The sequence below is a fragment of the Parasteatoda tepidariorum genome, chromosome 5 (genome assembly GCF_982258835.1).
Source record: "Parasteatoda tepidariorum strain Cologne lab strain chromosome 5, Ptep-v5.0, whole genome shotgun sequence".
Lineage (NCBI taxonomy): Eukaryota > Metazoa > Arthropoda > Arachnida > Araneae > Theridiidae > Parasteatoda > Parasteatoda tepidariorum.
The window spans coordinates 122,429,639-122,457,595 of record NC_141759.1 but is presented as its reverse complement, the minus strand read 5'-3'; the positions used below and the strand labels follow the sequence as shown (position 1 = coordinate 122,457,595).

The 27,957-nt window shown below is 25.3% G+C and overlaps 1 long non-coding RNA gene across 14 annotated transcripts; it reads left to right on the top strand.

Moving 5' to 3' along the window:
• The first annotated feature begins 74 nt into the window (after positions 1-74).
• Positions 75-22,370, top strand: LOC147810133 (uncharacterized). 14 transcript variants are annotated; one of them, XR_015434254.1, is made up of 8 exons: positions 77-277; positions 349-1,163; positions 3,743-3,778; positions 4,067-4,172; positions 10,192-10,298; positions 14,200-14,235; positions 15,575-15,648; positions 17,067-19,783. It is a non-coding gene; the product is annotated as an uncharacterized LOC147810133 (long non-coding RNA). The 14 variants fall into 14 exon arrangements; XR_015434250.1 differs by lacking the exon at positions 3,743-3,778 and adding an exon at positions 21,923-22,370 and having other exon boundaries at positions 75-582; positions 17,067-21,687; XR_015434251.1 differs by having other exon boundaries at positions 76-1,163.
• Positions 22,371-27,957: the final 5,587 nt, after the last annotated feature.

The following is a 27,957-nucleotide window of genomic DNA, read 5'->3' as shown; positions in this document are numbered from 1 at the left end:
TGAGCTTATGGCTTTTTAACACATTGCAGAGATTTTAACTGTAGTACTATGTAAGCTATACATTAATGTTATATTTTTTCCCCACCACAACCAGTGGGGATGCAGACCCATCATAATCAATTCTCTGCTGGAAGTTTGAAAGTTGGTTAGCTAGAAACTTTTTCAAACTAAAAACTTTTTTTCCATTTATATATTTCTCTAGCAATGGGACGTCCTAATATTTTAAGATATCAATTCTGTTGTAAAATAGGCGCTGTTCGCACAATCCGCTTTTATTGTATGTTTTGTAAACTAATTATATTGTAAAGCACTTTGTTTTTGTTGCTAAACCCTTTTATTTACTTTTAGTTGATGGAAACTATTGATGACCGGTGGATCTGATAAATCAATGAAATTATGGGGACATTAGATTCCTTGGCAATCGTCGATCTTGAAGACTTATATGGGGCATGGATATAATGTCGTAGATGCTTAATCTTCAACAAATAGCTCACATATAGCATCCGGTGGAATGGACAAAAAGCATTTTTTATTGGGACGTTAGAACAGCTCAAATAATAAGAAAGTTTCGATGTCATGCAGGTGTGTTCTTTTTTGGGTGGGGGAGAGAGAAATTTTCTTAATGTTGATTTCATATGTAATTATTGGAGATCTTAATTGTTTTAATGAATGGTTTTTTTTTCGCATTACATTAGGTAATATTTCCTTATCGTTACCTGTTCGGGACACCTACTGTCGCTAAAAAGTTTTTGAGGGTAATTTTGGATGATCCGCTATTTACCCAAATATTTATACTACATCTCTGCTTTTAAGCATCATAAGAAACTGTTACAAGTTAAGTTTCATTTATTCGTTTGACAAATGTATAAGAAAAATTACATTGCCTCTGTAAAAATTTGTAAAACTTAATCTGATAATACAAATAAAGGTTATGTTAATTTTGTATTGTATACAAATAAGGCTAAAATATTGTTAAAAGACCAAAAATTATGTCACTTATACACAAATTTAAAAAAGTTAATAAAAAGTCACGGTGGCTCAGAGAGTGGAGTGCTTATCTCACAATTAGGTAACCCAGTTGTAAACTTCAGCAGTGGCTGGAATTCTGCGCACAGCTCATTCAAACCTGTAGATGTAAATTACCTGGGTTTTTCTAACTCAAGGTAAATACCCAAAATTTATAAATAAATGGGTATTTATCAATTTTATTGCAAATTCAATGATTATCTGTTTCTTTAAAGATTTTTACAAAATTATGTAAAGCATATTTAAGATTTACTTACATTTTCAAAAGTTAATTCATTATTTACGAAGAAAAATTCATTCAATTTAACATGTTAATTAGTAAAATTGTGCTGTTTTTAGTTTTCTTTATTTGAAAGCAGTTATGGTTTAATACTCATAAAATTCACATTTCTAATCTTAATTCTCAGAATTTGTGATTTTAAAAGTAAAATCTAAAGGAAAGTTTTGCCACAAATGTTTTTGAAGTGCGAAAATTTATTCAAGTGTTAAGTAATGTACTTTAATAAATTTATCATACAATACTTATCCTGAATATGAATAATGCATAATTTATTGATTGATCCATAATTAGTTATGAAGTGATGCTATCTTTCTAAATAATAATTATGTCTTATGTAGCTGAAAAATTTGTTGAGTTTTATAGCATAATTGCTAATGAATTAACAAATAAGATAGAAAATCTTCTAAAAGTTTGCAAAAAAACAAACCCTGCTTTATTAAAATTGTATTTATTTAATATTTTTTAATTAAATACACATCATTTATTGTTTTCAATTAAAAAAAAATTTTTTTTCATAAATTAAATGCTATAGGCATCAGTCTGATTTGGACATAAAAAGTGAAAATATACCTAGCATAAGTTTACAAATAAATAATAATTAATTATTATAAATTTTATTGGCATTAAATATCTTTTACTCCTGATTGGTATAAGTGTAGAGTAATACTTGATGGATTTAGAATTTATAAAGTTTATCTTTCTTAATTTTATTATGTGAATAAACATTAGATGACTAAAATTTTATATATTAAACTGTATTAAGAGCAGTTGATGTACATGTTCACTTTTTATTCTTAAATTAGTTTTTGTATTGACAAAATTTATCACTAAAAACTTATAAAATGTTTCATATTACTAATCACACGATGTATTTTTAATACAAATCACAAGATATTTTAATTTAAAGACATATTTAATCAAAATTTAATATTGTTAATTTAATTAAAGACATAGAACAACATTCAGGAGCTTTATTAATAATGAATATTTCTTATAGAATACAGTAAATAAGACTACATTTTGTTCCTTTGTATAAATTGTTTTGTATTTTAAGCTTGAAAAATAACTCATTAATATAAAAAAATTGCATACTTCAATATTTATTTTGATAATGATTAAATTTTGAAATGTCACAAATATGTCTAATTTTTAAAAACAAAATTATTTTTAATCAAACAATGCAGATTCTGAAAATCCTAAACAACAGATACAGAAAAAACTAAACCAAAGATCAAAGGATTTTGAACTAATTACATTTATTTATATATTTTTAAACCAGACAAATTTAGTTTAAATTAAATTGTTTTATGGATAAATTTCTCTTCAAATTTAGGTATGAAATTTGTAGTTTTAGTTTTATAACCAATATTAAATTTACAAGCTCAGTATAAATTAAAACCTTTTTAAGAACTTAGTTTCCAAAAACTTTAATCGTACTCTCTGTGTTCATTCAGGATTTCTTCTATTTAATCCAGTTTATCCCATTGCATTGAAAAAAATTATGTGTTTCTTTAAAAAATTGCAAATGTGAACTTAAATAGTTTAATATGATATCCATTTTATTACATCACTCATTGCGAACCTTTTTACATTAATTTTTTATTGTAACAACTTATCATGTTCCTCTATATTTACAGTTTTTTTGAAATATTTCTTTAGAAACAGATATGTATAGTTAAAAGTTTGTTTTTGAAAATAAAGATAAAATTAATATATTATTTTCAGGATTATAAGCAAAACAAATTCTGGTTATATGCTTTAAAAAGACCAAAAAGTGGTAAAAGTCCAGATATGTTTTTGGGTTATTTACCTGAGGCAATGGTAAATACCTGGATAATTACCTTTTTTTAAAATTAAAAAAAAACTAACCACTGGATATTTACTCAACCCACATCTATACTTAAACCACTATTCTTATGCAAAATATCAGTGTTAAATTCCCTTGCCGTGGGAGGTTATCTTGGATTTCTCTCCTTGTAACGCTAATGCAGGCTAGTTCCATCATCATCATAGTTGTTCAGACAGCTCAATGTAGGCCAATGCCTTTCTCTGAAGATTTCTCCATAACGATTTCTGATTTATCTTCGATTCTTTTAATTAATTCCAAGAAAATCAGACTCCTCCAAATCAACCCCGCTTTCTTGATCCATTGAATCTAAAAAGTAATATCTTTCTAATTGTATTGTCATCACTCCTTCGAATCATGTGGGCCATCCAATCCATTCTATTTATTTCACATATTTAATAATATCAGACTGTTTATAAATCTCGTTGAATCTCCTTCTCTACTTATTGTTTTTATTTACACCAAGTGCGGGTTAGTTCCACCAAGATTTAAAGTTAAAACATCTATGACTGTTTCTAATATAAAAAGGTAAAAAAGTGGTGTACAGTTTAAATTTAAAAATAATAAATGTTTTCATATTAATTTTCTAGAAATAACCAGCAACAATAACTGCCAACTGCAACCAGGTTAGCTATTTTTTCTTTTCTTTCAGGAGCACTGCTCTAATACAGCTACTTTAATTTTACAGACTTTAATCCTTTTACTCTTAATCCTTTTCTGTCCAAAATATAATCAGCTTATAAAATTTAAGAAGTTTAACTTTAATATAATATGCCTTTTTTCTTTATCCATGTACTGATACTTACACATAATACTGAAATCTTTGTTTTAATTATTTTTGTTTTCCAACAAAGAAATTTATTTTTTCGTGTTTTATTTTATCATATTAATTTTTATTTATATTGAATCTGCAGTAAAATCATGGCTGTTGAGAGTGGAGATGAATGTTATTGCATTATGGGTGTTCTCACACGTGAGATTTTAGAGTTTGGTCTTATGGATGCAGATATGTTTGTTAAAGTAAGTTTTTTTTCCTTCACATATGTTAAAAAATATTTTTAGTGGTAAAATTTTTCAATTTTCTATATGTTGGTGAAAATAATGTTTAAATTATATACATTTAGTTTTATATTTGTTTAAACACAAATTTAAAACTTATAAAAGCATGTGGTTTATCTATATCAATAATGAAAAAAGACTTTCTTCCAAGAGTAATTTTAAAAATTTTTTATGAATCTTGGTCTAAATTAATTTATTCTTCGATATATAGCAGACAAATCAAATCTTAATCTTGTTAAGTACTAATTAAATTCCTAATTTTGGCATATAAGTAATAATCGAAGTAAATTGTTGAGATAGAAAGAATTTTTTATCTTGTTAAGTACTTATAGATATAGTTATAATTTATTTGAAAAGAAATACTTTAATAAAAAAAAATTTGACTACAAGAACTTGGTTCATCCACTTCAATTAGTCTAAGTATTAATGAAAATTTTTTATTGATATACAAAAGACTGCTCAGTTTGACATTTGTTTTTTCAAAAAGTATTTAGCTTTATATATATATGCCCAAAGAAAGAATAGGTTTATTTTCAAAAGAAAATAAAGAACTTGGAGTCTTAAAATCAGTTATGTGTCTGTAATTATTTAATTATCAGTAATTTATTCAAGATACTTTTTGTTTTAACAATCCTATGAAATTTGTATAATTAATTGTTAAAAATATATGAAATATTTATAATAAATTATCAAAATTAAATAAAATAATTTTTTTCTTATATTATTTTTATTATTTTTCTCTCCTTTTTTGCAATAATTTTTTTCTTTTTACTGACAACAGATGTTAGGTTTAGATGCAATGCTCTGTTTAAAAGAAATTTTAATAACTCCTACTATTATGTATCAAAATCACATTCAAAGAAATAACTAAATTAATACATCACTTTTTATTACATAAATTTTAAAAAAATACAATTCACTTTAACTAAATTGCTTCATTGCAACATAATAAACATAACTGAAAATAAAATACATTTAATCATCAAATAGTTTTGTATTTTCCAGAAGTAAATATGAAGGGTTTTCTGCATTAAAATACAGGATCAGCAACTAGAAAAACATAATGTGCAGTTAAAAAATTAAAGTAATTGCTAAACAATGTTATAATAAATAATTTAAGAAAAAACTTTCCAGAAAAATATAATGAAGTGATCATAGGTTACTAATGCATCATAAATAAAAAACTTAGTAGAATAAAGAAGTTACCTTGGGCCCTAGGTTGTCAACCCAATTTATGCAATTAAAAACATCACTTGGAGCACAGAAAAGTCTCCTTCTCCTGAAAATAGTTGCTTTTTTTAGCTTTTTCAGGTGAAAAAGTTGACTCAGATCAAAAATAGTTGCAAATAGTCGTATTTTAGTTGCCTGTGGCAACCCTATATGTATATTGAATAAAAAAAATTTCTGTGACCTCTTTAAATAAGTCATTTTATGAGAAAATAAGTTTAGTAAAGAGCTTCCTATTGTACCATATTTTGTAAAGTTAATTGTATATAAATTATCAAAAATGTCACTTAAAAACTAAATAGGACAAGTTTCTTCCCCAGTAGAAAAAACAATTAAATATTCTGCCTTTGAAGAATTAGATCTCTCCCAACTATGCGAAAGAAATATAAAATACTCTTTAAAAAAGCATTGTCATCCAATATTAAAGCAGTTCATTTTATTATAAACATGTAATTGCAATTCAGTTTATTGTAATGCAAGTTAATAGTTATTTTACAAGTTATTTCTTACATTGTTTCAAAATAAATGAAACATAAACTAAGGAAATAAAAACCAGATTTTTAAGAAACTGCTAAAATATCTATGAAATTTTCTTTGGGAGAAAAATAGGGATGACATAAATCTTATCAAAAAATAAAATCTTACAATAGGTGATAGATTTTAGTAATACAAATAATAAAATTAATAATATAAAAATAGTATTTTTTTAAAAAAAAGTAAGATCAAAAGCGTTTTGTATCAGGGTTTTTAACCCCCCCCCCCAAAAAAAACTGGTTTTGTTTTTAAAAATTTTCAGGGTCTGTTTTCCACTTTGCCTAATTAAAACTTTTTTTTTTCGGGGGGGGGGGGGGGGTATTGACTAAAGTCTTTCCTTTCTTTAAATCAATTATTTACTTATTTAATTTTAATTATATGACCTTTTTTACATAATCTTAGTGTATGTATATAGCAGTAATACTGATTAATAGTGAAAACAAACTGAATATAGATTGTTGAAGTTGAATTTAATGTTAATCTCAGGTCTGTTGATTGTGGTATTTTAAGTAAAATTATATATATGTAGTTCTTATAGGATGAAGGGAATGCTATTAGTGTGAATCAATTAATATAAAAATCATTAAATACTTCAGCAGTATTAAGCTGTCCGGCAAATTTCATTAACTGGTAATAGCTTTATATTCACAAAAAAATAAATCTAAATCTTAAAAAAAAAATGTCATGAACAATAAGAACAAAGCTAACAAATATTAATGTAAAAAAACAAAGCTAACATAATATTTTATCCCTGCTCCTAGAAGAGAATGTATTAAAAATGTTTCATTAATACCATTGGGATAAAACAAAATTATAAAGTTAATTTTTTTAAAATTTCAATTAATTATTGAATTATAATTTTTCAAAAAACGTATTCTTTCAAACTAAAATTGTTCTCTTGAAAATAAAAATTTTAAAGAAAGTTATATAATAAAATTTTCTATTGTTCGTATAAATACTTCCAGTTTGATTGTAACATAATAAATAAAAAAAATTTCTTCTTACGTACTTTATAATTGTGAGATTTATTGCTTATGGGAATTTGTACAGTTTCAAATAAACATTAATCAACAATTTTTAAATTTTTACATAGAAATGATTTGCCACAAAATCATCTGTGTTAAATGGTTACATTTTTTTCAGAAGAAACTTATTCTTACAGGACAGGAAGAAACTGGACAAAACGAAATAAAATAAAAATTACTAATACAATTGCTCAAGAATAGGTATTATAACTAAAACAAATTTTTATAGTAACGGGAAGTTCATCATTAGGTTTGAGTATTCATAATTAACATTATTTAATCATAAAAATAAACTATTTGCAATTGAGATTTCAATATGGGTTTTTAATTGTATCTATGTTCAGTATGTGATTTATTGATTTAGTAGTAATTATAAAATTCAATTATTTTATTTTGATAGGTCTTTAAATATAAAATTAGAGTTTAATATATTCTTTAAAATTAAATAGTAATGATAAACTAGCTACCCTTAATTTCATTAGAAAGTCATAAAAACGTTCAGAATTTTTTCTGCTGTTTGTTTTTTACCTATGTATAAAATGATAGGTTATTAAAACCTCAAAAATTAATATTATTATTTAAACTAGATTGCAGTTATAAACTGTTTAGAAAAAAAACTCTTTAAATATGTAATATTTCTGATTGGGAAAGAGTTTCTTCCAATTGGGATGAAAGAAATCTATTTCTTTAAAAGTGGTTTTTCTCATCACTGTGGACGAAATTTGCCGTACCTGATGTAAAATAAAGTGAACAAATTTAAGATTAAGTCAATGTCTCTAAAAAATGTTTAAAATAAAATAGACATTCCATGTTCTTGTAGTTTTTAAAATTATTTATGTAATGTAATTATTGAAAGAATTTAAGCTTCCCAAAGTTTATTTTTATCTACTTGTTAAACACACTACTTTTGCTACAGTAGAAAGTATCAATGGGGATTAGGTGTTTTCCATCACCAGCGTAAATAAATCGGTATTGTACTTATCCAGTATGCTTATATTCCTTATTGTAATTTTCAAATTACATTTTTAATATTATTTTTTAATCTAATCTAAAGTATATTTTTTTCTTATTTATATAATGCAGCAATATGTCAATAAGAATATTGTTAAATTTAAAGCTCTATTATGTTAAATTAAGTAGTAATAAAATAGTTATTTTATTCTTTATTCTTCAAACTGTTTGTACTAAAACATACTTTACAATCTTTTGTAAATTGATTGTAAAGATACGTACTTATTTTAGTTTATATTTTTGGAGTCTGTTTTTCTTCATTTGTCTTTATCATATTGTGATTTTTTAATATTAAATCAAAAAATATATTTAAATTGTTTTAATAATTTCAATTTAAAATAATTTATTTTAAATTGAAGAATTACATAAATAAAAATGGGGAAATTATAAACCTATATGGTTTTTTGATCGCAATTGTGCAGTTATTTTTATGGATTTCAGCGCGACTTCTCAAATTCCTATTTTCAGGGTACCTGGAGAGTCATCATGGAAAACCATAAATTTCTGTATTTTGTCATGATTTTAACTATTTTTGTTTGTAAAAAAAACATGGATTGCTGAAAAATCTAATTTTTAAAATGGAATTTAACCCCCAAATATCATTGTGTTCTGAACATCTGAATTTGTTATAAAATCCCCACTCACAGTCATATTTTATTAAAATATAAAATGTTTTTATCATGTTCTTTAAAAATTATGGTGTTCTTTCAAAAAATGAAAGAAAAAGCATCACTTCTAGAGGGCATTATCTTTTAAACTTCTGTGATTTCAGAATTTTTGTTATTGTTTATTTTTTTTTATTTTATCAATATCAAATTCTAGCTGAAGCAAGACAGTCATTGACGAATTTTTTTATAGGAAATGAGTATAGAAAAAAAACTAGGAGTTTCTTTCCTTTCTGATGAACAAGAAAAGTATCTTTAAAATATAATTCTGCAGAAAAAAAGAAAATTATTATTTGCTTCTGTATTTTTTTTAGCTATTTTATTGCTTCAACTCTTTCTTTACTCTGTTTTTTAAATTTAAAATCTATTAATATGAAGATGCAGAGTATAGCAATTTTGGTTATACCTATCATTTCAATTAATGGTATAATGCTTTTTTAAATTTACTGTTGTATTTTTGTTGGAGAAAATAGTAACCTCGGTAAGTCTTGAAAAATTCGTGGAATTAGTCATGAAAAGTTATGAATTTGAAAATCTAAAATGTAGCAGATACCCTGTATTTTTTTAACACTATGTAACAAAATTCAGAATTACAAGTTCGAGGAAAGAGAAGGATAAATGGGATTTTTCTCCTAGTGATTGTTAAAAACACGTATAAGAATGGCAAAAAAAGAAAAATATTAAATAAATAAATTACGTTTTAATGCAATTGAAAAACATTTTTTTACATAATTTTTTACTAAAAATGAGATTGATCATAATTGAAAAGCTAAAAGTATAATCACTCAAAATTTATTGATCGCCATGATCGACCAGAAACCATAATTCCTAAAACCTACTATAATAACATATGTATGCCTCTATGCCTGGTTTAATAAAAATCTTAGGTAGTATGAAAATTTTTTTTCTTGAAATTGCTGCATAATGCTTCATTGAAAAAGCTTCATGAGAACATTATTTAAAAAATAATTGAAATAATGACTAGTCAATCGATATTTACTCAATCATTAGGCTGTTTCAGTACTGATAAAGTGATGGTTTACTTTATTTCACTCTGTACAAAAAAATGGGTATTCAGCTAGTTAATGATAAATAGTTTCAGAACTTCTTTTTTTTTTATCTATGAATATTTTTACAGTTTTTTTCAAAGTGTTAATACACATGAGTTAGAATGAACTAATTACTATATTCATTTTATTCCAGAATGGCATAGAAAATCTATTACTTTAAATGTTGTATAATTTTCTAGTTAGATATAAAGCAAATAGTCATTAAGTGTGTATTTTTTGTTTTTTTCTCCCTTGTATTAACATTTTTATTGATTTTGTGACTGTGAAAATTGTTTTATTATTTTTAATAATACCTAATAAATATACATACAATGTATGTAAAAAAGAAATTTTAAGGACTACATATGTTTTACTCAGGCCATTAAATATTATGATCTTTTGTGTTAAGGTGATTATTTCCATTAAATAATTTTAACATGATCTAAAAGTGTGTTGTCATATATTTTAGGTTCAGTCAACTGTGTTAACTTCACAAAAGATAGTCTTGTGTTTTTGCTAGCAGTTTAGACAATAGTTCGCAACTTACAGATAAAGACGGTGTAAAGTGCGTTCTGAGTAATTATCATTATTTATTTTAACTTTGTTAACTTTTAACTCTAAAATTACTTCAGACAGTGAGTAGATTTATTTACGTTTCACTTCTTATCAAGTTTTGACAATTTTACCATTGATAGAACCGAACCATCAAAAAACTGTTTTAAACTTAATTAACTGTATATTATACAAAAAACTGTTTTAAACTATATAACTGTATACTGTATCCTTATTAATATAAGTTTGTTATTTTCACCTAAATTTAGCTCATTGAAGTAATTTTATGTATTTAAGTATTCAGTTACCACTTTTCTTGTGCAGATTAAACTTACGTTAAAAGTAAATTTCTCAGAAAAAAAATATCCTTTTGATACATAAATGTACTTTATATATGAACACTATATGCTAACAAGAGATCTGCTTGCTGAAAGCTCTGTAATTGTTAAGTTACTTTTAATAAGACATTTTAATTATTGAAAAGTACCTTAAACATTCTAACAATTATTTATGTCATTCCTTTACATAGAATAAAATAGGGTGATTTGAAACTCTTAAGTTTAAAAGTTAAATTACTAATTACAAAATATAGAAAATTTATGCTTTTATCAGCTTTTTTTCTGATTTTGTCAATTCTGTTTTGAAACTGATCCAATGTTATAATTTGGATTTATTCCACTTTTATTAATATTGTGCAGTTGATAAAACAAAATGCTGCAAATTATAAAAATGAAATAGAACATTTTGATTTCAATAATAATTTTAACAGTTTATGATACTGAATATGTTAAAGACCAAACCCTCCTAGCTCTTTTAAGTGAAAAATCAAGAATACTTATCTGTTTTTAGCAATCATTTTAACCTTTATTAACTATAGTCAATTAAGGGAATGTTTTAACATTTTATTTTAATTATTATTACTATGCAATAAAGAAAAGAAATGAAAATATATTATCAAAACAAATGAAATATTTGTGGAATATACAGCTTTCATAATACCTGAAACAATTTTAAAGCTGTTACACTTACATCATTATACTACTGTTAAGCCTTAACTTGCCAGATCCCTTGGCCAATATACTGGCTTTTGCAGGAGTGCTTTTATCATAATAAGAATGTTTATTGAAGGCGAAATAACAATTATAATAGCAGAATTTTCATCATGAATACAAATAAGTAAACTTGCAGTAAAGAATTAACAAGATTTTATATATGCTGTAGTCTGTATACATCTTGTCAATTATTCTTTCTTTCTATTTTTGTGCTTAGCAAAAAATTTCAATAAACTTAATTAATTGTCACCTTATATTTCAGTAAAAAAAAATTAGTAATGTTTTTTTTTTATTATTATTTATTTATTTTTTTTTTTTTTTTGTTGCACTAACTCCATAGTAAAACTGTACACTAATTTTCAACTTATATTTTTGTAAAAATTGAGAAACTGCACATACCTATTTTTTTTTCTCCCTTCCACATTTAAATTGATTTCTGACACAATAGCAAAACACTTCAGTGCACTAATTGTCAACTTGTATTTCTGCAAAGAGTAACAAACCATATTTTCTAATTGTTTCTTTTAAGGACATTCTCTCAAAAGGGACAATTTGTTGTTAAAAAATGTCACTTCATGTGCTGTTCTACAAAGTTCTTCATTTTAGTTACAAATTCACCATATTCCTTAAAATTTAAAATCCAGCTAAAGCAAAATTAAAATAATTTTATCCTAAATCCTTATATTTAAGTAGAGTAGCTAGAGTAACATTTTCTGTGCCTCATTGATTGAGAGCTAAAGTTTACTAAAGAGAAACTAAACAAATATTTACCTCATAGTCATTAACATAAATTTAGTCATTAACTTCATCAAGTGGAATATCAAAAAAGTGTGATAGCTATACTTGGCACTTCATTAAGAGATCTGAGCTAGTTGATAAATAATTTGTGCAACTTTGGCATAGCTGTGTCTCTTGGTTGGGGAGAGGGCGGCTAAAAAAATTAAACATAATGTATTAAATACTGCAGCCATTTCAACAATGAAACTCCTTCAACGGATACTATCTTTCAAATCTTAATTTCAGTCTTTCAGTCTAATATTGTCTTTCGAATCTTAATCTTAAAGGACTACTTTTGTTATTTTAAAAAACAATTGAGTATAATTTCATTAAAAATGCATTCATTTTTAGAACAAAAATGTATAATTACCTCTGGAGAGAGTTTTAGGTCATTTAAAAAAGTGAAACACGGTTTTGTATCTTATTCTTGAAATTTTCATGTATCATTTTGATAGTAACAGAAGATTTATGCTTAGTCCATGCAATATGAAGGCACACATAAGTTTTATGGTCCCAGGAAACAATCTTGCAATGTTATATTGATTTTTGTCTGCAAGTTTTTTAATTAAGATACTGCTGGCAAGATTGCTTTCTATTATTTTTTCTCAATTTGCAGACTGCCCCCTCACTATAAAAGATTGTGTTAGTGTCAAAAGATGCCACTAAGCTTTTTCAGGTTTTTATCAGTAACTTAATTGGCGTTTTGATTTTTATTCTTCATTATAGTCTTAGAGAAAGTCTTGCTGCATTGATAAACATCATTAATATAATATATTTGTGTTAATTTAACTCAATTTAAAAAAAAAAGATTTTAAACTGTTCATAACAAGTCTTACTCACTGAGAAAATAATATTTAATATATGTATTTATAAATAATCTTCCAATTTCGTTGAATAGTAATTCTAAAAATATTATTTATTGTATCTTGTTTTAACAACAGTTTCAAATATAATATGAATTAGTATCTAAAATTTTTATGAAAATACCTTCATCAGGGTTGCCGCAGCATCTGGAAAAACCGAGCGAATACAGGGAATTAAAAAAGTCATAAAAACTGGAAAACTGCAGAGAATTTCCAAAATTTTTTAACATCAACAATAATAAAGTGTGTAATCACTATAAAAGATAAATCAGCCATGTCAGCTGTCCAACTACGGAAGCTCCTCAATCTATGTCTGTTTTAATTCCTCAATATATTTCTATTTTTTCTCTTCTCAGTCAAACGTTATATTTACTTTAATTTTTATGGTGATTTTACATTATTGCACTTCATGCTTTTTTTAGTTCTAGTTCGATGGAAAACCTAAAATTAGGGTTCCACTCTGTGTGTGTGTGTAAATATGTATATAAAAGTCATAATCCATATCTAACCTGTGCACATTTTTATTATGTGTTGAATATATCAACCAATATTTTAATTTACAGTCATTAATCTATATCTCTTTCTATTATGCTGTGTTTTTCAGTAAAAACATTTTTGAATATGTTGTCTTGATGTATTAGGGCACTAATACATCAAGTTAAGTCCAAATTTTTCAAAGAAATTTTTTATTTATTTTTGACTGTGAATATTAGGTTAGTTCTGGAACTGGGCACAAATGTTAAACTACCCCTTTTCAGTGTATGATTAAAAAAACATATTGTTTTATTTAGTTTAGTTTAGTTAAAGTTTGTAAATCAGGACTTACCTAGTTCTTGCACCTCAGTTGATTACATTGTTTTTTAGTCATTCAAGATTTATTATGGATGCATTTTATGTGAAATTAATAAAATAATATTAAGGATAATAAATTTCTACCTAGACTATTTTTTAATATTTAACAATTTTTTATAAATGGCACTCTTTGGCTTTTAAATTAGAAATCAAATTTTAAAAAATCTTTCTTGTAAAGAGTGAAATAATTACTTTTAATTTTTGTGGAAAATTTTTTTTTTTTTTTACATTATTTTCAAATGTTGTAATTCTATATCTGAGACTGATATTCATAAGGGTCCCATTGTGTTTATGTATTCATTTAATGTGACATTTGCATTTTGTAAATTTTCCTTAAGTATAATAACCATATATTATATCTAACTTGTGTAAATTTTATAGGTGATTCAAGCAGGGATACTATAGGCTCATTGAATGGTAAATATCTACATTTTTAGTTTGTTTGTAGGTGTTATTTTAAGGTATTGTTGTCTTAATGAAAACTATTTTAAGTTTAAAGTTTTTATTGATAGAAATTTCAAAAAAGTTTTAACTGTTAAAAAAATTTTGAAATAACATGAATAAAGTTGACTTTTTTTTTCTTTGAAAATATGTTTAATTTTGTTAGTCTGGTTATTGTGAATTCCTGTGTTTGTTTATTTAATAGTTGAAATCCAAATATTAATTTTTAATTTAAATGCAGCTTGATTCTATTGCATTGAATTATAATAGTTTGTAAGTTTTATTATTATTATTATTGTTTTATTTTTATTTATTTATTTATTTCTGTTTTATCTGTTATACTTATTTTTGAAGTTTCTGAACTCTTTATGCAAAAGTTTTTTATAAAATATTTTATTTTTTAAATATGTTGGCAGTGAAAAATAAAAACAGTCACTTTGAATTTTTGTTCATACCTGGTTTTATTTATTGCTTTTGTGTACTTCAGTAATACTGAGCATTTTTGAACCGAAGGGCTATATTTTTGCCCCTTGTTATACTCCATGTCTAAAGTTAAAGTACATAAAAAAAATTCTTCAAGGCTGTAATTTTTTGATGAAATAAAACATTTACAATATAGCATTAAATTTGCATATAGAAAAAGGTTTTGAGTTCTCTTGCAGTTTTATATATGTCAATTTAAACTGTTTAGAGCATAATATCAATTTTAACTATAAACAAAATTTTCTATTTCGATCATTTATTGACTGTTATTTTTTTAGTGGAATTAAAAATACAGGTTTTATATGTTTTTACTTGTATACCCAAGATCTTAATTTTAAAATTAGACCTTTCTGAACCAGAGTGGAGGGATAATAAAAACTTTTAAAACCCTGAACTTAAAATATGGTATTCAAATTATGTATAGTTAAATAGTTTTTTATTGTATTTCATATGATTTTAAAATTTTGTTATTTTTTAAAACATTGTTATACGCCTGAAATTTTACACTTTTAGTATTTTTAAAATTTTATTAAATTTTAAAAAATATGATACATTGTATAATTTTTTAAACATGATTTTTAAAATTATTTTATAGTTATTTAATATTAATATATAAAATAAGATGAAAAAGTGTGACTTATAATTTACTGGGTTATGGTCTTTCAAAATATTTTCAACTAGTCAACAACTTTTGCTTTGAATTTAAGCAACACAATCCCCATTAGATAGATATTATAACTTAGTAGAAATTTTTCATTCTGATTCCTTTCATTTTTTAGTTACAAATGAAATTTTGTGCTTTAATATCAGCATGATATTATTTGTTTCCAAGGTTAAACGCATCTGGGGGCAAAAAAAGAGACAGGAATAATTGTCCTTATCCCGGCACTACTGAGGGCGCAAATGGTATGCTACTTAAAGTTTTATATTTATACTTAAAAAAAACACACACAGAATTTCGTAAAAAATTGCTTAAAATTTTTTTAAAAATGCAACAAAAAAAATTTTTCATTATAGGTTAGTTTTATAGTGACTGATTTAGGTTTTTGCTGGATTTTCTTATTTTTTAAACTTTCTTTTCATTGATAAATACTTTTTTTTAATTATCTGAGATGTTTCCTTCTCTCCTCACTTAATTCTTCTTCTATGAGCAATAATGAGATTATTTTTTTAATTTATTTAAAAAAAGATGTTCAAATTAATTAGAAATATTGAAAGTTTACTTGAATTGACTTATAAAAATGTAGTGAGAAAGTGGCAAATTGAGAAAAAGCTATGAGACTAACGTTACAGGTTACTGACAGATAATGTACGGACATTATAATTTTGATTATTATTACTACAAAAGTTTTTAATTTCATATCTTAAATAAATAAAAGCTAAGAAATTTGTTAATGGAGGGTTGCTGTTAAATGTTTTTCTTTTAATTATGTTGTCCTTTGTATCATAGAATTGCCCATAAGTTAGTAATTACTAACAATGAAAGAATAAAATTAGATGGGTACTCTAATAAAACAATTATAAATTTATATGCTGTACATTACTGGATATTAATATTTCACAAATGAAAATACATAAAGTACCTTTTTGATTAATGTTATAACAGGAAGCTTAAAAAATATAAAAATTAGACCCTTCGTGCTTTGAAGAAGCCCAAAATGATTTTTTTTTTCAAAACCTATCTTTAGTTTTGTCTGTAACTGAAATAAACTTTCATGGTATTTTAAAAATCAATAAAAAGGAATACAGTTAATTTCTTCAAATGAATAGAATTCAATGCCATATATGATTTTATATTTAAATGCATATTATACATCTTAAATTTTTTTTTATGTAACATTAAATATGAGTTGATCTCACAGTGTGTTAGATTAACTTTATAATAGATAAAGCACAAAAATATTTCCCCCATATTTTTATAAGTATTGATTTGAGTGTCATTTTACTCATTAGTTTGTATTATAAATAAAATGTGTTATGGTGTGATAATGTGATATAATCAAAACATTTTCTTTTCTTTATCAGAATGTCCACCATTAAAAAACAGAGTGTATGCTTGTCATTGATCACAAATACCTAATTAAAAGTTATGGTCTGGGAAAAGTCTAAAAAACAGCTTAATTTGAGAATTTTTTAAGGCTTTATTAAAGCATTTTAAATTATTTTAACAATTTTTTAATGTAAACAGATTGAGATTGAAATATGCTACTTTTTTTATTATTTTCTCTCTGTATTTGAAACGTAACTGATATGAAATGTAATACTTTTTGATTGTCACACAAATGTAATATTTTTTTGATTGTTTTATTTTATTTTTCTTAAAGTTTTCAGAAATGCAAGAAGAAATGACCCCTGCCATTAGTGGTTACTGATTGAAGCAAACACAAAAAAGAAAATTCCCTGCTTGAGTTACCAACATAGTAGCTGGGATTGAAAGAAGGCATCGAGAGAAGATGGTAATTTGTAACAACACTTTGTATCGAAAATAATTGAAAAATGATTTAACACCTTATTTTAAAATCTTGCTACAGACTTCTCTTTTTTCAACAATTTCTGTGTTTAAATATTTTATTATTTGCTACCCCATTTTTAATTCGGTGCTTTCCAAAAACACTTTTTCATCAAACTTCTTAAAAAATTTAATACAAATAACTAACTTATCCAAACATAAGATTTCTTTCTTCTATATGAGTCATTCGATTGCAAAACCTGTTTAAATTATATTGAATTTTTCTGCTAAATTTTATGGGTAGAAAAAATTACATTTTTTAAGTAATTTATCCAGCTGACTACTCGAAATTTGTATGAAAGTTTATAATAAAAGTTAAAATTTCATTTTGACGGTAAAAAAGGAGGAAGAAAAAAACCTCTTCTGATTTCAATTCAAGTAGAAATAAATGAAAACGTTGAAGAGGAATAACTAGTTTTGCTTTTGAATTATGCATTCAACATTTATTATTCACCCATATCAGTTTAAATATTAAAGCTATTTTAAGAAATGCATTAAGATTTTACAAATATTTTATTAATTTAATAATTAAATTAATTTTTATTTGATTTGAATTTAATGTTGTCAATCTTTTTCTCTGTAACTGGTGAAAAATGGCTTTGAGACTATTTCTGGATGTTAGCATTCTTCTAAATTTCAAGTTATAAGGCAATAAAAGGGCATATACATATGTCCAGTATAGAATTATTTTTTCTTTTTCATATACTAGACTTAAATTTTTGGAGAAATAAGTTTTTTACAAATTGTGGTAATATATATATCATACATATATAAGTTCAAAATGTGGAGAAAACATGGAAAAAATTACAGAATAATGAAAAAAGAAAATTATTAAGAGAAATTTATAGAAATCTGGAAGAAATATATATATAATCTTTTCATCACTGCACACAATTATATCTGGTTGATTTGTATTGTATTTTGATCTTATTTTATGAGTTCTATATGCTTGCAGCTTATGCACAGTATTGAAACCTATTGATTTTCTTAATTTCCTTTGTTTTTCTCTCTTTTTTTTGTTGTTGTCCATTTTGTATTTACTTATTATGCTTTATATATATATATATAGAGAGAGAGAGAGACAAAAAAAACTACCAAGAATAATTAAATATATTTTAAAAATTCTTTTTAAAAAAATTAAATAGCAAGAAAACGAATTAATGAACTACCCTCCAGAGCATATGAATATGTCCATAAATTAGAGTGCTTTTTATATTGTATTAATATAGCCAAAACAAGATATGTTTTAATATATTTTGCTATATTAATACAATATTAAAAAGCACTCTAATTTACAGATATAATCATGTGAGCTGACCGGGAGTTTATAAGACTTAAATATATTTTGTTTTCTTGATTTTTAATTTTTTTAAAATTATTAAAACAAATTTAAAAGAATTTTTTAAATAAATATAATTATTTTTGGCAGTTTTTCTACTTCTTTAATTTGTTTTCTTTCCTTGTTCTCTTTGTATTTTTATCACATTATGTGACTTCTATGTACTTACAGCTTTTAGATTTTCTTATTTAAGCATCAATAAAACTAGGTTTGTTTCGGTCACATAATTGTTAATATCACCATTCTGAACATTATTAAGATTACATTTGACTTCACATGTTTTTATCATATAAAATATACTATTCTCTTCTATTTAATTAAAATTAGTTTTGTATTTTAAAGTACTTAATTATCTTAGCTAACTGTATTGAAGCATGAAAATATTATAAACTAGTATTGAATAATACAGATCAAACTTTCTGATGAGGATTGCTTGTAATACTTTAAGGAAGAATTGTATTTAATTCTTGTATATAGTTAACTATTGAACATTTTATAATCCTTTTTGTTTCGAATATTGTGTACTTTCATTTGCAACAATTTTTTTTTGTATTTAATGACTCTGTTTTCTAACTCTCCTTTCTTTTTATTTTTAAGTTTAAAAATTGCCTGTCTTCTGTAGCAATGCTTAATTTTTTTTTTATATCTTGCTTAATCGAGTTAAAATCCTTTATTTCTGTTTTCTGTGTAATTTATTTACTGAACTGTTTTTTTTTATTATTATTTTCAATTAGAAAATTCTTAATATTTTAATAATTAACTTTAGTATTGTAAATATTTAAGAAACCTTTCTTAAGCTGTTGTAACCATTTTGGTATGTTATGTTTAAATGCTCTTACCCTTTTATGCTATAAAGTTATGTATATTTACACCAGATATCTACAGCATTTTTGATTTTAAAACTTGTACTTTGTCTTTTACCAACTTAAAAATGAGCCTTTAATTTAAGTAAAAAAATAAAAACTTTTAGAGCCACTCCTATACTATAATTTGTTTTAACCTCCAACATTCTGAGCATTAATTTAAAAAAAATTTTGTTACAACTATTTTCAATCCTTCTTCTAAGTTTACTGAATAATTTTTTCCATTCTTGCATTTATATTTGTTAAACATTTAATGATTCACTATGTTCTATATTTTTCCTGTTATTGTTGCTAATAAATTATAATTTTTAATAAAATTTTTAATTTTAATATGCATGATTTTTCTTCATCTTTTTCATTTATTTTATTTAATTTTTTCCATATTTTTCATGATCAATTGTGTTTGGAGGTTTTCTTAATACAAAATCACTGAAACAGTTTCTCCAAATAACCTTGGATTTTCTTTATTTAAAGTAAATTACATTCAAGTCCAACAAAACAATGTTCAAGTTACAATTAAATTTATTTAGGGATATTTGCAGAACTAAAAATATATTTTAAAAATATCATATACATTAGCTTAATTCAAACTAGTTTTAGAAAAATTTTCAAAAATAGTTATTTTTTTAAGGCATTGAGAAATGATATCCTCTTTGCATTTTTTTATTTGCCTATTTTTTCAAAAAGTTTTGTTTAGTGTGAAATTTTTAGTATAGTTTTTTGTTTAGATTATAAAAATTCAAAGACTTTTTTTAAAAGAACTACATTATTTTAAAGTATAATTTATCATATGCAATATTTCTAAAAAATATAAGTCTGATATTTGAAACAAACTTTAAGATTTATGAAGTTGCAAAATGTTATACTTAGAAATGGTAATTTTAAATTTAATCATTTGATATCAATATTAAACAATATAAAGCAAGGACTTTAATAAATGAAGGGAATAATTAGTTTAAATGAATAAAATAGTACCTTTTTTAAAAATGCAACCAGATTTAATGTGTGGATTTCTTTACTTTCAATTTTCTAGTATTCTTGTAACTTCGCAAATTGATTAGAAGCAGTAATAAATACATGATGTGTTCCCGCTTTTTTTCAAAGCTTACAAGTTACTTGCATCATCGTTTTCCTTAGTTATATCCAGGCAAAATTTCAAAGTAGGCTTATTTCAAATTATTGTATTAATAGTACAGTTTTCTAATGAAAGTCGCAGATATTATCTTAAATCACAGACTAGACAAGATTAAAGTTCAGTTATGCAAAAAATACACTTAAAACAGAGTTATAAGAGTTGAAAACTAGCTTTAATTCTCCATTTCCTATACTACTCCTATACTACAGAACTTTTTTGGATTGCCAGATGCATTTCTCGAGGAAATAATCATACTATTGAAGCCTATCGATTCGCCACCGTCTCTAAACATTAATATTGTTCTTCAATGAGTCCGGTAAGTCTGGATATATTTGATTTCGGCACCACTTAAATTCAAGGAAAAAAATTTTCTTTTTATTAAATGGAGACTTAAATTCCGTCGAGAATAACATATCATGGAATGGTTAACTAATTATTGTAATTATTAAGATAAGTAAGAATAAGCAGTAGACCATGTATGTCTTGGCCATACTAAATTAACACACCTTTTACTTAACGTACCTATTCGCACCAGCTGTAGAGAACCTTAAAGCACATCTTGAACCAGTGTTCCAATTCTGAAATGAAGAGAAAACGATATTTTAACAGTGAATGTCCTGAATTATCGATTTTAATTGGAGACAATCCACATGAAAACCTTGTTAAATATCTTAAAGACACTGTATTCTTCCAAACCTTTTAAACAGATTTTTACTTTTGACCAGATGTTAAACGAGGTATAACCTTTGGCTTTTGCACACAAAAAATAACTATCTAGCTAATAATACATGTATCTCTATTCAATAATTTTTTTCTCTTAAAATATTATATTTGAATTATTAAATTTTAAAAAAAGGAAAAGAAAATGGCCATTTTTTGATGAAAAATTGCAATGACTAGATGTCAGAGAATTTTATTTCAAAAATTAATTGTTCAAAAACATTAATCTTCACTCAGTGATTAATTAAGGAAGAAAAATTTTAATTTTTTATTTAAAACAGTAGCCTGCCACTTCTGCAACAGCACATATTTTTTTCTTGGTTGCTAGTGATATTCAAGTTATATCGGGTCTGAAATTTTTTCACCTTTTAAATAATAGGTAAGTGTAAGAGTCATTAGTTTTCTAAAATGATTAACTCTTTGCTTAAATTACTTATTTTTGCCCTATACTATTTGTAATTACAAAATAATAATGATTATAGATGAAAAAAGTAAACTGTTCTCATCGGAAGAAAATTATATTTGTGAGTGCGTATAATTGGTCTCGTAAATTTTGAAAAAATTTTTCAATCATATATATTTTTGTATCATTAATACTTTTCAATATTCATTAGGTTTTGCAGGAACTACATTTAAATATGAATGAATCCATTAAACTGTTAAAAAAGTGCAATTGGTCCTATTCGCGTCTCAGTTTTGCTTTGCCTTTATTGAATGCAGAATCCGACAAACCAATGGAGGATGAATCCGCAGAAAATAATATATCAAATAATCCACATAATATTTCTGTGCTTTTGTTTGATTCTGGGAAATCTAAAGACATGAAATCGAATAAAACCTATACAAGAAAATCTAAAAGCCTTACACACCTTTATCAGTTACAGAACCTGACATGTCTTCAAGCAACGAAAAATAATGTGCAAATAAATTCTGTGCCTTTATTAAATTTGAATTCTGAACAATCTTCAAATAAAGAACAAAATGAAAACTCTGAATCTTTTATACCTGCAAATTGCCGTTTATGATGCTTTTAGCCTGAACATAATAAAATTTAAAGACAAATGTGTATTGAGGTAAATGTGTTCTGAGATAAATGTGCTTTGAGATAAAGTATTTGTCTCTTAGATTTTTTTTTTTTTTTTTTAGTTCTGAACTGTAAGAGAGCTGAAGTGCTAAACATTTTATACCAAAATGCTTAGTCTGACAGCGTGACAGTTCACATTTTTAGTTCAATGAAAAAAGTACGTTAAGTAATATTTTCAAAACAATGAAATTTCTAGATATAAGCTCATACAGTTATAAAATCGTGTACAGTCCGCAAAAAAAAAAAAAAAAAAACGAATCACCCTGAATAACTTTCATTCTAATAATCGGATTTTCACGAACTAACTGTCTCTTAATGGTTCAGGGGGGGGGTGACTTCAAATATGCTAATTAATTAGTGCTAACTATTAGTTAAGTTACGAAATCAGACAGAAAAACGTACTTTCTCTGAATAAACATTTATTGTTTTTTACATATTTGGAATCCTAACACTTAAAATAGAAATTTCGAAAAAATTAGTCGGAAATTGGATCGCAATAAAGATTTATATATATGGCGAAAGTTTAAAAATATGGCAAATTACCTAGCCATAGAAGGGGAAATAACTGATTACAACCATAAAGAAACTGAATGAATGACAAGACGGGAAAACATTAGTGCTTTTCGCTGCTAAGCCACCAAAAAAAAATTTCTTGTTGCTTTCTGGTTAAAAGAAACAGATTGTTATTGTTTTTTTTAATCTCCCTTGAAAAGGAAATTTAAATCATTTAATAAATTATTTTTGATTCCTCAAGATTTTAGAATTTTGACGTTGAACTTTCTATCTGATATTATTTATTATTTTAAAGCTGTTTTAGCGTCATTTGTATGACAATTTTGATTTAAAACTAAATTTTTATAAGTTCTTATTAAATTTATGAAGAGTTGTAGGGTTAATTGCTTTTGCAACTCACTTCGAGTTTCTTAGGAAAGGAAAAAGAATGATAAAGCAAAGGTGGACCTGAAAAAAGATAGCTATTCTGATGCATAATCACAAGATTTTATAAAATTCACGGTATTTATTTTCGATAAAATTGTAAAACTTAGTAAATGTTATACGGCATTTTAAAAGTATTTTGATATATATATATATATCTATATTAAATAAATACAAAATAAAACGAAGAAAATTAAGAAAAACAGTTTTATTTATTGCGCCTAAGCTGCAAGTAAGTAGAACTCATAAAATAAGTTCAAAATGCAGAGAAAACATGGGAAAAATTACAGAACAATAAAAAAAGGAAGAAAAAAAGAAAAATAATGATAAAAATAAAATAACATGAAACCGGAAAAAAAATTCTAAAAATATCCGGGAAATAAAAGATATAATATTTTCATCAGCTCACACGATTATATCCGTAAAAAAGAGTGCTTTCTAATATTGTATCAATATAGCCAAAGCAAAATATATCAATACAATAGTGTGAGAAGCACTCAAAAAATTTTTACGAAAAAGTTACAACAAATAAAATGGAACACAATAAGTAAAAATATCACGTTAAAACAGAAAATTAAATATAAAGAAAAAACAGAATAAAACATAATCTATAAAGAAAGTAGCGAATTCAAATGAACTTACATGAACGTGAAATTTTTCAAGAATGATTTAAAATATTTTCGAAGCAAGATTGCCAGATTACAAAATATGAAACCAAAAGCGAAAATTGAGGTAAATGAAGAGATTTTGTATTAAAGTGAGTTCGTACTTTGCAGTACTGAAGTGCGTTTGATGTGTTAGTAACCAAAGATGAGCCCGAAAATGGATGTGCGCAAGGTAATATTACACTGGATAATTTACAGAAGTTGATAATTAATAATTTTAGAAAATTAATATTTATGTAAGAAAAAAAATAGAAACGCGAAAGAAACATGAATTGCTTGTTTCGCACACAATTTTAGCCACGGATTTGCCCGAAATTGATTTGCGCGTGAAAAAATTATATAAATTAACAAAGAAATTTTTATATAAATAAATGTTATTATAATGCTTTTTAAATTTATTATTCGGTTTTTGTCGGTGAAAATACTAACTTCGTTAAGTCATGAAAAGTTCTTGGAATTAGACATGAAAAGTCACATGAATTTGAAAATCTGAAATGTAGCAGATACCCTACCCTGTATTAAGGAAAATAAAATATTTCATTCGAAATCTCTCTTCTTATTCAACATTATTTCATTTTATACTTTGCAGAATATTAAAACGGTGCTGAGATCAAGGAGGTATGTAAATGGGAAAATATATTAAAATGCATATTTAAGTTCAGAACCTTATTTCGTGACACTTGTTAACCAAGGTGCTGTAATGCATTTCAACCAAAAGAACTAATTCGTTCTGTTTAAAACTATCCCTATCACACGACTTTTATTTCCGAATGTCACATACCTCCTTTAACTACATATCTGTACTCCTTCAACTACGATCAAAATAAAACTTTATTTTAAGGAGCAGGTCAAGAATTTGCACTTCAAAAGATTTGCAAATGATATTAAGTAAACTTAGTTTGCAGTAAAAAGAGTTGATGTTATTTACACACTCCCTTCGTTAGTTCTTTAAAAAATATAATTTAAAAAAATTAAAAGAAAATTCGGTTTATAATACCCTTAATTAAACAAGAGTAACAATTGTTACAGTTTTTACAATACTTTTTTAACTCTGACAATCTTTTCATGAGATAACTTCTTTTGCCAACGATTTTGTCCCTTTTTTTTTGTTAGTTAAAACAAGCTTACGCATTCTTGTAATTTTTATATTTGAAATTTCAATGTCGAAAAACATGTATGAAGTGGCCCCTAGTCCAAAGAATCTAAGTTAAATAGTTGTAAGGCCGATTATTTTGAAAACAATTAACTACTCCGGATCAATGAAACAATTATAAATGAATCATTAATATTCTTGTTTTTTTATTACGAAATATTAGGAGAAATTTGAATTCATAATTTCTTCAAAACGTGTGTTAAAACTATTATTATAAGTTAATTAAGTAGAAAAAAGTCAAATGGAGGAAAAGATCAATTTTTGAGATGATTCTAAAAATAACACGTTTTTCGAGTCTTTTTACACTTTTTCATTTTAGTAGTTGTATTGTTTAACAAAACAAGGCATATCGAACATTTTCCTGACATAGCAATATTTTTTTGAACTGTGCAAAAGTTGAGAAGTCATATAAAAACCTTTTTAAGCAAATATTTTCAACTTTTTAAAACAAAAGGGTAACTTTCTTTAAGTTAGCGCACAAGAATAACTGTTAATGTTAAAATAAAATTGTATGTCCATACTTTTTTGTTCATTTAAAAAACAAAACAATATATTGTATTTTTTCGCTGAGCACACATACGCATTTACTTTTCTTTACTCGAATAAATAAGAAACAATAAAAAAAAAAGAAAATTACTAATTTTTCTTCATTTTTCGTAAACAATAGTACTCTTAGTAAACAGTCAGCTGTTCTGCATCGAATGACATTGTATGTGATCAGTAGAATACTTTTAATTCCGTAACAAGATTTAATTCTCAGATAGCTGACAATAATTCTAAGTTTTCTTTCAATAAGAACTTTGCAATCATTTAAAAAGTAATTTTATTTTAAAGGAAAACATAAATTAAAGTACTAAAACGATTGATTAGTATATTATTGGAAAATAATATAGATAGTTGCATAAAAAATAAGATTTTGCGTTAAAATTTAATTAAAAAGTTAGAAAAATAATTCTGCGAAACAAGCGCAGACATATAATTTACAAATTTATTTTAAGATTAAGGCGATATATAAGATGTAAAAAAGTTTTAAGATCATTAAAAATGCTGACTTCGTATTTTTATTAATATTTATAAAATATGTGTTCAGGAAATTGATAAATATATTATTCCAAATCTAGGATACGTATGTATATTATTGAAATTGTATCAGTTATTGAGAAACAAAATCAAAAAATAATCACATTAAATAAGCATAATCTGGTGTATAATCATATTCTATCAGAAGCACGCTTTTATGAAACTAGACATCAGTTCAATAAAGTGTTTTTTATTCAGAATGTTTTATTCAAATTTCTTTTCTAAATTTCAAATTAATTATTAGAGAACTAAAAAAGAAACGTCGTATTTTATTGTCAGAAGGAAATAAAAAATAAAAAGATTAGCAAACGATTATTAGCGAAATACGATGAAATTTTTTTCTACGCGCGGGAAGTCAAGTACCTCGCAAGTTTATCACATTTTAATATTAATCGCCCCATTGAATCATTTCTTCATTGTCGCCAAATTATTTTTTTTTAAATAATTAATTTTAGTTTTTCTCAGCTTCTAGTAAATAAAAACAGTTGAAACTTTAGATTTTTCAATTGAAAAATATGTAGATTAATATGGTATAAAAAAATTCATACCTTATAATTCAAAATTCTTTCATCCTCAATTTAATTAAATAATAAAAAATAATTAACAATTATTAAAAATTATTTTTTTCATGAAATTATCTTTGGGTAAATGAGTTTTATGACTGGGTGAAATTTTCTTTGAATTGCTTTATTAGTTTTAAAAATATGACTAAAAACGTAAAAAGTTAAATTAACATTAAGGGGTACGAATTCTGGATCGCTCTCCTGACCGAACTATGGGGACCATATTTCCCAGATTGCGGCTACTCCCTATATTTTAATTGTCAGGATTCCAAATATGTACAAAAAAATACATGTTTGTTCAGAGAAAGTACGTTTTTGTGTCTGATTTCGTAACTTAATTAATAGTTAGCACTAGATAATTAGCATATTTGAGGTCACCCCCTGGAACCATTAAGATAGACACTTAGTTTGTGAAAATCCAATCATTAGAACGAAAGTTATTCAGGGTGATTCATTTTTTTTTTTTTCGGACTGCACAGCTTAGATTGGCAATGAGCCTACGTAAAATATTTAGGATTTTTTTGACCCAAATTAAATTGTATAGTAACTTATGGAAGTAGAATGAGATGGTATTCTTTAAAATTTATTTGAAGAAAACAAATGGTTTCTTCGTGTTTCTAAACATTTTAAACTTGATTTTCGTAAATTCATATTTTTGGTAATGGGTTTTAGTTACCATAAAATATACAGCATGTTTCTACTAAACTACATCCATATACATCATGTTTAGAGTACTAGTAGTTTTGTCATGTTTGGAGAAAGTAAATAAGGATAATCAAATATTTTAATTTATATAGTTAATTAGACTATGATAGAAATTATTAATTGAGAATATATTGGGTTTGAATCCCCTTGCCGTCTTGATAACCGTAGTATGTTTCCGTGGTTTCCCACTCCATGTAATGAAAGTGCGGCTTAGTTCCATCTTAGTCTTCCACGAAGGCTAATTTCGCCCAATACTTGATGCCGTGTCTTCGTAGTTGGGTTCAAAATTATAAGACTGCGGAGTTGATAGTCGTAACTTCGGGGGGGGGATTTGTCCCGACGCCCTCCCCCCCTGGCTACGGACCTGCCTGAGGGTCATGTCATGCCAATTTTGATCCTATGTAGAGGGGATGGCTCCTCTGCTTTGGTAGGCCAACGACTTGCGTGCGAAGTCGAGCACTTC